The sequence below is a fragment of the Parasteatoda tepidariorum genome, chromosome 11 (assembly GCF_982258835.1).
Source record: "Parasteatoda tepidariorum strain Cologne lab strain chromosome 11, Ptep-v5.0, whole genome shotgun sequence".
In the NCBI taxonomy this organism is placed as follows: Eukaryota; Metazoa; Arthropoda; class Arachnida; order Araneae; family Theridiidae; genus Parasteatoda; species Parasteatoda tepidariorum.
Genome location: NC_141765.1, coordinates 93,159,890 through 93,175,452, shown reverse-complemented (window position 1 = coordinate 93,175,452; position 15,563 = coordinate 93,159,890). Strand labels below are relative to the sequence as shown.

Genomic DNA, 15,563 nt, shown 5'->3' with positions numbered 1-15,563 from the left:
TTTAATTGTGGCCCCCGGTCTCATGCAAGTTGGAAACCCCTGCTCTAGACTGTTAATAGCAACACAGGAGAGACCACATACACTACCATGAACTTAATACAACTCTCACCTCAAATGCTCAAAATCCGGTAAACTTAATACAGTCCTAGTAGTATCCATTCATCGAATTGTATCCCTGATAAAAGTCTGGTGGCGGAGTAGTATGGCTTAACTATCATTGCGATTATCAAATATCAATTCATTAGTATATAAGACCTGCTAACTCGATCCAATCTTGAGGTACCTTTTGATAAATATAGGTTGGCATTGTCGATTTCTACTCTCCCCACAGTCTGTATTGTAGGCCTTTAGGGCAGCTTTCAAGGGTCGGTGCCATTGTTCTATCATTCCATTACTTTGAGGATGGTAAGGTGAGGATCCCAGATGATGCCCACGAGATGTGCTAGAGTTTTGAAGAGTCTACTCTCGAACTGGTGACCCTGGTCGATCGTTATCACTGAAGGTGACCTAAACCGGGCAGTCCCGCAGTGGACTGATCATAAAGATACGTTTCCCAGTAGAACACCGAACTCAAGCATCACTCGCTGCGTTCAGTAAGCGGGTGGGTGACCCGTTTGACCAGCCTGCGTAGGGACCGAGACTGTGCGGTATCGGTCCTCGTTAAACTGTTCTACCGTTAAGTGCTCTAGTTCGAGAGCAGGTCGTCGGGCTGCCAATCAGGAGAGCCATCAAATTTGTGATGGAATGTCTTCGGATCACCCTCAGAGAAGTTTTCCAGACCGTCGCCAATAGCTCGTTGTGAAGCTCTAGTGAGAGGTAAATAAAGTACCTACCTACCAAAGCGAGCAATACAGGTTTTAAATAAAACCTCAGCTACCGTCTCTTCTGTAATCAGCCTTAGACTGAGGATGTTTATCACAGGGTTACCTTTTCTTCAAAACCTTTGCTCATGCGCCGCGATGGTTCAGAGTGTTCGCCTTCCAATGAGGTGAACCGCGTTAGAATCACAGCCAGGGCTGGGTAATACGAACTCTGCATCCGGCTTGCACCGACCACGGGGCTGATCGATCATGAGTTAGAGTCCCCTTGTCGTCAGGCTAACAGTAGAAGGTTCTCGTGGTCTTCCTCTCCATGAAACGTAAATGTGGATTAGTTCCGTCGAAAAGTGCAAATTTCTCCCACTACTTGATCCAGGAGCTCCTTTGTCTTCTGGAGTAGGTTCGAAATTACAGGGCTACGGAGTTGAACATTAGTTGTCGTAAACCCAAAATTGGGTCGGCTGTTCAACGACGGTTGTAAAATAAAATAAAACTTTTTCTCGCCAACCTTGCGGAAGTAAAAATATTGATGAGAAACTGGTTAAAACTGTGGCGAGTACATCAAAGGAATAAGTAAATAAATTAAGAAACAATATTTTCTTCTGAGCTTAAAGTTAGATAATGTAACTCTTAGATTATAAATTTTCATTATTCACATCATACATAATTTTGATAAAGTACTCAATGCAGTGTATAAAATAATTTGATGTTTAATTAGCATTAAATATACTTCTTCAGCAATAAATATATTTCATTATTTTATGCCCATTTAATTTTATCTATCTAATCCTATTTAATTCTATCTATTCCTGTTTTTGAATAAACTGTGTTACATTTGTGATATATTGCAAACACAGAAGAAAATTTGGTTTGAGAATTAATATTTTTTATTCAAAAATTAAAATTTTGTTTTGTCATTTTGCGCTGTAAGTAAACTGGTTAATACGTATACATACATAAGAACTTTTTTGAAATTCTTTCACGTGAAAGTTTGATTCTAAATGGTAAGTAGGAATTGAAAATATTTAACATTTAGAATTTTAAGGAGGGCCAGGATATCCTGGTTGTTAGGACGTTGGGCAAATGTCCAAGTGGTCATGAGTTCGAGCACCGCAAGCAGAAGACTCCCCGTGTAGTAAATGGTGACTAATGCACGGTAAATCTGTCGGGTCACAAAGTCTTCTATGTTCCCAAAACAAATCATACCTCTGGAAGTGCTGAATTGGAGATTGATCGTTCTCTGGTTCAGGTCAAATCTACGACCTGTGGATGAATAAATGCGTCCACTCTGTAATTGGGGTGTGATGTGTGTGTGTGATTGAATTCGTATGTTTCGCCATAAATGGCGTCACTGAAGCACAAGAAACGCACCTCTGCCTAAAATTCGCTTAGTTTCACCACGCCGGCCTGTTGGTATTAGCCAGTAGCATTAGAAACAACAACAACAGAATTTTATAATTTTTTACTGGCGATGCAAAAAATACTAAAAACTTTATTTATTTTTGCTTATCTTTTTTTTTATCCCTTCTGCCTGAAAAACTACAAAAAATAAATAAGTATAGTATAACCCGTAAGTATCACGGGCACGAGAAGTGGGAGACGAAAGCTGATCCCTTGATTTTGACGGGAAAGAGAGGGAAGGGGCTAAGCTAATTTTTGACCTAGGAACCACAAGTTTGGATTTTGCCGCTAAAGGTCAGTCCATTTTATAGTAAATCGTAAAAGCACGTTATCCCATTAAAAAATACCGTTAGCCTGACCGCTAAAAAGTTTTATATCCAAAATTAGTTTTAGCTCATTTCTGACCCAGAAATCACGAATGAATTACTCCTCAAAATGTTAAGCTTAGTATAAGATATCGTTAACCCATCAAACCGTTTCTCCAAAATTTTAATTTGGGCCATGCGCCGATAAATTGTATGCCTAAAAAAATCTTACAGAATTTATGTCCACGACGCCACAAGTTTGAGTTATGCGCTAAAACGTTAGCCCGTTGTATAAAATTGCTTTAAAAATAAAAATTTAAAAAATAAAAAATCTTCCACCAGAATAAAAATTAGAGCCAAAATAGCTTTTAGTTTCTTTAAAAAAAATATGACACTTTGCCCTTAGGAAAATTTGCCATAGGTTTGCCATAAGAAATGCCATAGGATTTTCCTATGGGGTTTTGCCTATGGCAAAATTTTGCCATACACTTTTGCCATACATGTATGGCAAAAGTGTGTGGCAAAATTTTACCGTAGGCAAAACCCCATAGGAATATCCTATGGCAAATTTTTTATATGGCAAATTTCTGCCATAAAACTAAAATGTGCTACAGCTTATGACGAAATATTTTTCCATAGGCACTATTCTTTCATAGGCATAGGCATAGTACACCTTTGCCATACAGCTATGGCAACATTTCTCGTTGATATTTTATCATACATCAAAAAATAGTTACTTACAAGAATCTTTCGCAATGGATATTAAAAATGCAAAACTGAATAATTGTGGAATAAATATATATCCAGAAAGCTTTTTTTTTAAAAACATTTCTTTGATAAACTTCTCCTGTTTCACATGCAGCATCCTTTCTGAATGCTGTTCTTATTCAAATAAATTTTAAATGGTTAGTACTAACCGTTAGAAAATGGGTCCGGCCGTCGGAGCGAGTGGGGAAAGTATTGGTTATGTTGATTAGGAACAAAATATATTGAGTACAGGCAACCAATATTTGTTAAAACTGTAAAAAACAAGAAAATAGAAATTGAGTCTGGAGGTCGGAGCGAGTATAAAAAACGTTAATTTGGTTGATTGGTATCATAATTAGTTAGATAAGCGTCAGATATTATAGGAACCTAAAAGAAAGCAAATTTAAATAATGGTCCGATGGTCGGAGCGAGTATGTAGTTTTTTTAAATTTTGATATGTGATACTAAGCTAAAAATTAAACAGACTACTAAAACAATAAAATACTATGAAAACTCAAAAGATAAAGAGTGGGGCCGGTGGTCGAAGCGAAATTAGTTTAAAATAGACCAAACGGGACAAAAGCCGAATATGTAACGGTGCTACCAGTGGTGGCATGTGAACAAAATTTTATCTATAAAAAAGATGGTATTAGACTATGAAAGGCTAAGAATAGAAAACAGGCTAAATTAGTTGATCTCCTACTAGTGAGGGATATAAAACTCAGAAAATTTATGTTGAGTTGTGTTAAGCACAGTTAGAAAAGAGAACGCAATATAGAAACATTGGTAAATACAAAACATGTTTAAGACATGATTAAAATTGGTAAAATTAATAATTGCTATTGACAAATTGACACTTGGTCAGGGATAGTAAATAAAAATTAATTGAGTATAGGACATCGCTATGACGAAAAAGTTGTAAACTTAAGGAAAGATTAAATTGTTAAAAGCATTTTTGGTAACAGCAGCAGATGATATGGCCAGGGACTGTCCCGTTGATAATATTGAAGCAAAATAATTTTCAACCAGTAATCCAGCAAATCTAGTTAAGTGATGACCCTAAGCTATGTATAAATATGTAACAGAACATTGTACAGATGTATGTGGATAGTTAAGAAATATTACTTGCAAGATAGTAAAACACAGATACATGATAAAAACAATTTAATGGCAAGCAAAAATTGAACCCAAAATAAAAATATAAAGCCCTAACGTATGTAAGATAATGTAAAAAAGCATTGCAAGAACCTAAGTGGAATTAAAATCAAAAACTAATAAGAATGTAAACACTGACTTTGATATTGATATATGACAGCAATAAAATGAAATTATCACCGAACAAGTTAAAAGAATTAAAAAATTTTAATTATTAAAGAAATGATGATCTGGCTTGATCATAAGCACTTAACCGCGTTTTTCATCATGAAGATAGTTTATAAATTGCTATGGGGAATAGAACACCATTAATAATGGAAAAGTGATGTGACTTTAAAAATTTATATAAAATCAGAGGGAGGGGATAAAATAAAAAGAAAGACATCGTTTAATTTCCGGCAGTCTGGTACTTTTATTATCTGTAACTTTTTAAAATATGTCGCGATTGGATATAGGTTTTCGCTATGTTAAATTTTGCCATTTGTTGACTTTGTACACTTTAATTAATATCTTGCTGTTTATATTTTTATCTAAATTTTTTATATTTCTTTCCCCCAACTGTTTCTGATTTTAAAAACTTAATAAATTCAGAAGAATTGCAAACGCATCAGCAGAATTGCAAACGTATTTATTGCAAACGCATAGACGTTTACAATAAAATGTTTTTGACCAAGAATGAGATTGAAAAAATATTAAAATAAGTCGCCTAAGTTAGCGAAAGATTCCACTTGAAGTGGATGACACGTTAACATGGCGGTCTGATACTCTAAGCCTAAAAGAATGGAACATCGGATTTCAAACACTCAAAAATAGCAAAATTGGCCACCCGGAAGCCGGAAAAGACTCACCAGGAATGCGTTGCGGGATTACATGTTGAATTTAATTAACTTTGGGGTGAAATAATGGATATTTATTTCTTTTAGAAGATGTTTTTGAGGACTCCATAGAAGTTGTTGTTTCGTTGGTGGAGATCTAGATCAGCTTTTCTCTATGGTATACTGCCATACAAATCTTTAAGGCTACCATTGGCCTATGGTATACTGCCATACGAATTTCTGTGGTTGCCATAGGCCAATGGTGACGTGCCATACAAATCCTTATGATTACCATTGGTCCATGGTATACTGCCATACAAATCTTTATGGTAGCCATAGGCTTTTGGGGTTTTGCCATACAAATCTCTACGGTAGCCATAGGCGTATGGTATCTTGCCATACAAATCTCTATGGTAACCATAGGCGTATGGCATCTTGCCATACAAATTTCTATGGTAGCCATAGGTTGCCATAGATTACCATAGGCTTCCCTATGGCAAATTTTCCTAAGGGGAAGCTCAAATTTTCTCCTCGTAGACCATTCCTTTTCCAAAACTTTTCAGCTTCTCAGTTTCATTTACACACAACGTGATCCTGCGCACTCTAGACCAGGGGTTTCCAACTGGCGGCCCGGGGGCCGCATCAGGCCCACAAAGCCTTCTTTTGTGGCCCTCTAACTAAAACATATTAGTTGTCATTTTTTACGGAAAATTTTCGTAAGAAATCTATATGGGTTTAAAATACTTTTCTCGTTAATAAGAACCTAATTTCTTTGTTTCTGTGAAATTAAACATACCAATGGAGCAAAAAAAAATTATTTCTCAGGTTTTGCATCCAAGAAAATATTTATTCAAATACAAAAATAATTGTGTATGTTGCTCTTTTTTATTTACTTATTTATTTATTTTTTCGTATTTTGTGAATATAATTTAGCATGCGTGTGGATCAGAAATTTTCTTGAAGAAATTCTCTGATTTAACTTTTTGAAACCACTGATTTAGGACGAAAATATTTACACACACATTTGTAAATTTTAAATGTAGATGTCTATTCTCTGGTGGTTGCAGCAGGCAAACCTCAATTTTCTCATTGAACATTTTGTGTGCTACTATGTAAGTTTTAATACTAACCTTTTTAAAGTTTTATATCTTAACAATTAGATATATGTTGCACATAAATTGTTTAATACATAGGTACACATTAAAGTTAGTGTAGCCCGAATTTTTATGATTTATTTAATATTTTTAAAAATATTATTAATAACAATTAAATATTTTTAAAAATCTACTTATTATTTTAATTTGTAATTCAGTACTTTTGTTTTGTGCAACTTGGTAAAAATCTGACAGTAATATTTAATGTTCCTTCAAACGTAAAAGAGTCCTGCATAAAATTTTGATAAAGTTGCTGCTCACCATTTGATTTTTGTTTTTAATTGTGGCCCCCGGTCTCATGCAAGTTGGAAACCCCTGCTCTAGACTGTTAATAGCAACACAGGAGAGACCACATACACTACCATGAACTTAATACAACTCTCACCTCAAATGCTCAAAATCCGGTAAACTTAATACAGTCCTAGTAGTATCCATTCATCGAATTGTATCCCTGATAAAAGTCTGGTGGCGGAGTAGTATGACTTAACTATCATTGCGATTATCAAACATCAATTCATTAGTATATAAGACCTGCTAACTCGATCCAATCTTGAGGTACCTTTTGATAAATTTAGGTTGGCATTGTCGATTTCTACTCTCCCCACAGTCTGCATTGTAGGCGTTGAGGGCAGCTCTCAAGGGTCGGTGCCATTGTTCTATCATTCCATTACTTTGAGGATGGTAAGGTGAGGATCCCAGATGATGCCCACGAGATGTGCTAGAGTTTTGAAGAGTCTACTCTCGAACTGGTGACCCTGGTCGATCGTTATCACTGAAGGTGACCTAAACCGGGCAGTCCCGCAGTGGACTGATCATAAAGATACGTTTCCCAGTAGAACACCGAACTCAAGCATCACTCGCTGCGTTCAGTAAGCGGGTGGGTGACCCGTTTGACCAGCCTGCGTAGGGACCGAGACTGTGCGGTATCGGTCCTCGTTAAACTGTTCTACCGTTAAGTGCTCTAGTTCGAGAGCAGGTCGTCGGGCTGCCAAAGCAGGAGAGCCATCCAATTTGTGATGGCATGTCTTCGGATCACCCTCAGAGAAGTTTTCCAGACCATCGCCAATAGCTCATTGTGTAGTTCTAGTAAGAGGTAAATAAAGTACCTACCTACCAAAGCGAGCAATACAGCTTTTAAATAAAGCCTCAGCTACCGTCTCTTCTGTAATCGAAACAGGTACCACCCATCTAGTAAGTCTGTCGATCATCGTTAAGCAGTATGAAAATCCCTTGGATGGTGGCAATGGGCCAACGATATCAAGATGAATAAGGTCAAAGCGGTTGGACTTTATTGGAAAAGAAAAAAAAATGGGGGATTTAGTATGCCTTATGATTTTTGACATGGCATGCAATAACTAGACCGCATATTGCAATCTCAACTTAAGTTAGGCTAAATAAATCCATTAACAATCAATTTATTAATTGCTTTCGTACTGGAGTGTGATAAGTAATGAATGCTATCAAATATTTGTGTACGCAATTGTCTTGGAATAAAAGGTCTAACATTTTTAGTAGAAATGTCGCAGTATAAAAAAAAAGTGTTTGTATCAGCCATATTTACGTTTTTAAAATCTAAATCTTGGGAAATATTGATTAAACGATTAAATTCTTTATCATTTTCCTGAGCTTCTGCGATTTTGCTATAATCTATAGGATTTGGTATTGTTTATAGAAGCTATTTTTGATAACGCATCTGCTGTTATATTATCAGAACTATTTGGGTATCCTATATCAGTTGTAAACCGAGATAAAAAAATCTAATTGACGAGGGTGAACATTTATCTCACTTTTGCTTAAATGCATAGGTGAGTGGTTTGTTTTCTGTGAACAAAACAAAATGTCGAGCATTTAACTGAATTGCTTGATTACAACTCCCTATCGTAAGCTCTATAGCGTTTTTCAGTTTCGTATAATTAGTGCAAAAAATGCTAACAGTTGAAGAAGTACATTTTTTGTTTGAAATAAAGATTTTTCCGTTGCAAAATCCGAGGCATACGCGCGGCAATTCTAAATTTGCATCGAGGTTAGGATGCGCAAGCTGCGTAGCGTTTGCTGAAAGGGTTTTGCAATTTTGAAATTCGCTCATGGCCTGTTCTGACCAGTTAATCACACGATTAAAATTCCGCTCTTTGAGCCTTCCAAAAAATCATTTAAATAAGTTCAGGTAGAACACAAAAAATTAAGAAATCAGAGAAATCTTCGCAATTCTTAATTGCTTTTGTCTGCGGGTAACTTAAAATAGTGTATATTTTATCAGGTTGTGGTTTGTTGCTATCTTTAGTTATTAATTCTCCAAAAAGCGAAATTTCTGACACTCCAAACGGACATTTTGATACGCTTACCGTTAAAGCATATTCGTTTAATTTTTGAAATACGGCTCGAACATGCGTTTTGTGCTGTCAAGGTGCGTAGCGTTTTTAAAAAAGTGGTTAAAGGTACTTATTTTCGTTTTTTAAAAGCCCTTAAAGGTGCTTTTTTCATTGGATATTTTTAAAAAGTGCTTCATTTTTCCTTTCGAAAATGAGATTTTTTCTTTACCATGTCGATTTCGCAGCGTATTATGCAAAGCCATGTTTTTCACATTGTTCTATTCAACATTCTCACAAATCATTCAGCCACAATCTCTTGTGACGTACCGTCGGTCCATAGCGTATGAAAGCGCCAATCATTTTACATGTTTGATGTAATACTTGCGAATCCGCATGTGCGTCTACTGAGCTGGGTTCGGTAAGATTATTGCACTCTTATGTGCAAATCTGCAACATTTTGCAAAATATTCCCCATTTCAGACATCATTTTCCACCTTCTGATATCGAACCGAAATCTATTTATCTGTTTATGGTATCTAATATAATCAAGAAAAGAGTCAGAAACTAGTTATTTTATCTTCATCATGTAAAGTCTTTGAAAATTATTTTGCATTTTCTTAAAGTATAGAGTGCTTAAAAATATTTTTTGAGTGCTTGATAAGTACTTAAAAGGTGCTTATTTTTTGTTGAGAGATTTGGCTACGTACCCTGGCTGTTCCTCTGATTCACTAAAAAAATAAAGATTTCACCGAGGTTAACGTAGCGATAAGGCAAATCTCCAAAAACGCAGATCTAATAAATTTTGCATTTATTAATGAACCTCTGAAAAGTTTGCGGCACAGACCAAAATTCGAAAAGCCAAAAAGGGTTCTCAACTTTTTGTTTGTCGTCTGGAGTGTACTGGAATATGAAAACAATCTTTAAAAAAATATTTGTTATGAAACGCGTGGGTGAAGTCTTATTGTTGGGGAATCGAGTACCGTCTTGTTGTTGCTGTGTTTAATTTCCTCTAGTCCCGAACTGGTTGAATATTTCCTAAGCTTTAAGTAGTAGAGACGACCGTAGAGACACCGAGGGCTGGCGAATACCCTGCTCTAGCATAAACTGAAATTCTTGTTTTACAACATCCTATATTTTTGGACTTAATCGTCTAGGTTTACTCTGTGTAGGCGGACCAGTTGCATTGATGTAATGTGCAGTATTATGATACGCCTGCTTAATTTTTGAGGTTAATTTACTTATTCCCAGAAAATTTAATATGTGTCTCCTGAGACATGGTGGCTTAGGGAATAGAACACTCGCCTTTCAACGAGGTGACCCAGGTTAGATCCCCGCAACAACTGGTTGATTCGAATTTTGCACGCGGCGCGATCGACCATAGTGCTGACGTAAAATATCCTCAGTGGTAGACGGATTATAGAGTTCCCTTGCCATCCATCTTACCAGGGCAGGTTTTCGTGATTTTCTTCTCCCTGTAACGCAAATACGAGTTAGTTCCGTCAAAATAAGTCTGCCACGAAGGCAAAATTTCTCCTAATACTTCATCCAGTAGTTCCCTTGTCTTCTGGATTGGGTTCAAAATGACAAGGACATGAGTAGTCGTAAGCCAAAAAAAAATTGGGGTCGGCTGTTCAACGCCGGTTATAAAATAAAAAATATGCGTCACCTGAAATTTATTTTATTTAAAAAGTATCCATTTCGGTAGTTATGCCAAATAAAGAAAAGGGACAATTAATTTACGCCATTTTTGGTCAATCAACAGCCCTAAGTGCTCTGAAAATAATTGGAATAGGCAACGGAGTAATTAAATTTTTTTTATTTGCAGTCCTTTCGTAATTCTGAATTACGAAGAACGATTAATGATGTTCAATAACTTACTTCCGTAGGTCAACATTTTTGAATTATTAGCTTTAAAAAATTCTAATGGTTACAAATTTCTAATCATTTTCGAGGCGGGCAAGTTACTCACGTCCAAACCTGAATCCACTAAAAAATTTTAATTCGTCTTTTTATCAAATACAAATAAACGACACGAACATCATTCGGCATTTAGATTACTTGTCGCCGTCCCAGCGACAACCGTTTTTAGTTCTTCTGGCTATTGTTGTAAGAACACGAGAAACCTAGCTTTTAACCTAGCTTTTTGACAAAATTTCGAATGATAAAAACTGAATTTAGACGTTTTTTCTTTTCCCCTATAGCTGGATCTATCTCTAAGAAAATTATTATATCTTGTTCGAGATCGATTGCGCGATCTCTCACGAGAAAATCTTTCAAATTGCTGTTATTTGCTGACGAAGTGTTATTACATCGATACCAGGTGTTACCTGTTATCGTTATCATCGATACGAAGTGTTGATATCCCAGGTTCGATGTTGAAAAATCTTTTCGTGGATTTATTTATTACACAAACATTTAGTAGGGGATCCGTTCTAAATTTGGCTATTTTATCAGCTGGTTGAGCTAAATTTTCGAGTTGCGCTAAGCTAACGGAAAGATTTGTTGGTATTGTATTTCTGCTGGCAAACGTTGTAGCCGTAAGGATTTCAAAAAATGTTCATTTAAAGATGTACAGTGCACAAAAAAGGACCACCCTGAATAACTTTTGATCTAATGATCGGATTTTCACGTTCTAGCACTCAATCTTCATGGTTCGATGAGGTGACATCAAAAATGGTATTTAGTAAGTGCAGACGATATTTTTAGTTACGAAATCAGATACAAGAAACGTACTTTCAATGAATAAACATACCTTGTTAACGACGGATTCAGATTTCTGACCCCCAAAATATAGACGCAATTTTTGTCGTATGGTCCCAATAATTTGGTCAGGGAAGGGCTCCAAAGTTTGAACCCCTTAATGGCCCTTTTACTTTTAGCGTATTTTGCTATATCTCGAAAACTTTTTAAGCTAACTGAAATTTTCTTTGAATACAATTATGAAATTCGTTTCCGTATGTATAGTGAAATCCGCAACAAGTAAAATTAACATTAATTGGTCCATACCTTGGAGTGTTCTCCTGTCCAAGCTATGGGCCTCCTATATTTCGGGGATCAGAAATTCAATTCCGTCGGGGAAAAAGTATGTTTATTCAGTACGTATTTGTGTCCGATTTCGTAACTTAAAATATCGTCTGCACTTATTAATTAGCATGTTTGAGGTCACCCCCTCGAATCATCAAGATAGAGTTCTAGAATGTGAAGATCAATTACTATTAAAACTATACTATATTTATTACTATAATAACTATTAAAATCAATTATTACATTATTATCAAAAATTATTCAGGGTTGTCCGTCTTTTATTTTCAATTTATTGGCCTTCTGTGCCTGCAAGCGTTTGCATTTGTGACGGTTTTTGTCGTCCCCTAACTGCAATGCAGAAAGAAGTTTGCGAATTTGTTTATTTTCAGAGTCTGTGAACCAAAGTGTGATATTATTCTGCCATGTTTAGTGGTAGTTTAAAAAGTGTACTTGCAAATAGAGATTCAGTAAGATTCTGTTCAATTCCGTTTGCCATGTTCAACTTTAATAACAAGTTTAAACAAATTAAACAAATTAACGCACTAACGCAATTTTGACATGTATTTTCATTTTAGAATTAAATTTATATTAAAATTAATACTAACAATGAAAAAAGAATTTCTAAGGGGAACAAATTGCATAATTAAACCAAACGAATAACCTTAAAAACAAACTTGAATCGTCGCCACGTAGTATACAATCCAATAACTCACGTAGTATAATCTAATTATTTTTCCAAGAAGGTTGCTTTTAGCGTGATGCGATGAACGCGGTCACCACTGGAGAGAATATAAAAGGTTAAACTTTCTCAGAACAATTTATTCAAAATATTAGTGTAACTTTATCAGAGGAATAAACATTTTTAACAAACTTAAACATTTTGCGTTCGTTATGCGACGAAGGTAAGTGCCAGTTATTAACTTCCCTGAGACTGAGGATGTTTATCAGGGGTTACCTTTTCTTCAAAATCTTTATTAATGAGCCGCAATGGCTCTGGGGATAAAACGTAAGGTGAACCGGGTTCGAATCCCAGCCACGGCTGGGCAATACGAATTCCGTATCCGGCTTGCACCGGCCACAGGGCTGATGGATCATGAGTTAGAGTCCCCCTGCTGCCAGGCTGGCAGTAGAAGGTTCTCGTGGTCTTCCTCTCCATGAAACGTAAATGTGGATTAGTTCCGTCGAAAAGTACAAATTTCTCCCACTGCTTGATCCAGGAACTCCCTTGTCTTCTGGAGTAGGTTCGAAATTGCAGGGCTACAGAGTTGAACATTAGTTGTCGTAAACCCAAAATTAGGTCAGCTGTTCAACGATGGTTATAAAATAAAATGAAACTTTTTCTCGCCAAGCTTGCGGGAATGAAAATATTAGTGAGAAACTGGTTAAAACTGGTGAGAGTGGCGAGTACATCAAAGGAATAAGTAAATAAATTACGAAACAATATTTTCTTCTGAGCTTAAAAGTAGCTAATGTAACTTTTAAATTATAAATTTTCATTATTCATATCATATATAATTTTCATAAAGTACTCAATGCAGTGTATAAAATAATTTGATGTTTAATTAGCACTAAATATATTTCTTCGGCAAGAAATATATTTCTTCGGCAAGAAATATATTTCTTCGGCAAGAAATATATTTCATTATTTTATGCCAATTTAATTTTATCTATATTTATTTAAATAAAAGTAATTTTAAAATTTATTAAATGTGTACTTGTAAATACTTGTAACTTGTTGTCTACTTGTAAATAAGGAATAAAGACTTGTTCTACCAAGAAGAGTTTTTATTTAAAAATGTTTTCTCTTCTAAATTAATTTACTTTTCATTCGACAAGTTGGTTCTCTGTCTTTGCCATTCATTATTGCTTTGAGTTTGATTCAAAAAAAATAACTGATTAAACTTATATATTCCATAATTAGTTTGCAATGAATAAATAATAAATTTTTTTATTGGTAATACTATTAAGAGTTTTAGTTGCAGTACCATTGTTAAATAATATTGAAAGTTACTTTTACATTTTGTCAGCGTTCTCTGATCGCTAAATGTGAAAACCTTTAAAAAAAATTAAAAAATATAATTGGAATTAAAAAAAAGACTTTTGTTTAATTTATACTTTGTTAAACAAATTCTGATTTTTATTAACCATGATAAAATGCCTCAATGTTTCTCTCAGAGCCGCTAAAATGTTTTAGTACGTTTCAGAATGTCGTAATATATTGAAAATATTTGAGTTTTAAATACCATGCAAACATGGTCTGAAAATTATTTAAACTATATAGATTTACGTAACGTGATGTGAGAAGAGGCAACTGGTACTAACATCACATCAAAATGTCGGAATTAAAACTTAATCCTGGCTGAAAAAAACTCGCTGACAAAATAAATTTCAAACAGTAATGGATTTCACGATGAATTTGGTACACTGATAAAAAAAGCGATTACCTAAATATGATATTTTGAGTATGAAAACCCGAATGGGAGAATATTATCTATAAAAATGTTATAAAAGCAGCAGAAAAACGATGTGGTTTTTCCATTAAATTGTCACTCATTGAGCTTGTAAAGTTATAATTTAAATTCATAGTATGCTCGTTATAATATCTTGGTATTTGAATTTGAAAAACATGATGTCTGGAGACGGAACCCAATCTTTTCCAACCCCCATAGGGAGTAGTAGCATACCCTGAATTTTTAATTGTACTATTTAGACTGCTCTTATTTTTTAACTATGGTTTTACTACAGCAACAATTTTTCTTATAGAAAAGAGCTATGATGTGATATGAGCTGTATAACGTAGTACAACTAAATACAGGTAAGATTAAAATTCTCATTCTTATCAACTTTGAAATCTTTAAGTGTTTTGTCCAAAAATTTAAATTTTCTAATATCTGTTGCTTTTTTAATATCGCTATCTAATTTTCAATTGATAAACGGATTATGCCAAACCGAAACTTGTCTTACGGTAAAGTGATGCTGTTTACAGAGGTCTTTTATTCTATTCCTGTTTTTGACAAAACTGTGTTACCTTTTTGATATAATGCAAACACAGAAGGACACTTGGTTTGAGAATTAATATTTTTTATTCAAAAATTACAATTTTGTTACGTTGTTTTGCACTATAAGTAAACTGGTTCATACATAAGAAATATCTATACATGCATAAGAAATTTTTTTTAAATTTTCTTCACATAAAGGATTGATTCCAAATGGGAAATGGAAGTATTTAAGGTATAGAATATTAAGTACTGCCAGGATAGCCTGCTTGTTATGGTGATGGACCCATGTCCAAGTGATCATAAGTTCGATCATCGCTGACCGAAGACTCCACGTGTAATAAATGGTGAATGGTGCACGTTAAACCTGCCGGGTCACACAGTCATCTATGTTCACAAAACAAATCATATCTCTGGGGTACTGAATTAAAGATTGATCGTTCTCAGTTTCAGGTTAAAATCACGATCTGTGAATGAATAATTGGATATATGAATGTGTCCGCCGTGTAAAAGAAATGCGACGTACGCGTGACTGAATTAGTATTTTTGGCCATAGATGGCGCCACTGAAGCACAAGAAACGCACTTTTGCCTTAAATTCGCTTAGTTTCACCAAGCAGGCTTCCTGGTATTGTCAGGTGGCATTAGAAACAACAACAGAATTTTAAGTTTTTTACTGGAGATGCAAATAATTATTAACCCTTTATTTATATATTTTTGCAGAGATACTTTTTTTTTATTTTTTGAAACCTTTCCCACTAAAACACTGCCAAGAAATGAATACTTATTGATTTATAATAAACTTTTCTTATGTATAATATTGAATCTATTCGGGCAGTA

The 15,563-nt window shown here is 35.0% G+C and overlaps 1 long non-coding RNA gene across 1 annotated transcript in view; it reads left to right on the top strand.

The window, feature by feature from the left end:
• LOC147801894 (uncharacterized) overlaps positions 1 to 15,563 on the top strand; it is a 203,963-nt gene that overhangs the window by 123,242 nt on the left and 65,158 nt on the right. Inside the window, exon 13 of the long non-coding RNA XR_015430533.1 lies at positions 14,492 to 14,543. This is a non-coding gene — a long non-coding RNA (uncharacterized LOC147801894). The remainder of the gene's footprint in view (positions 1 to 14,491; positions 14,544 to 15,563) is intronic.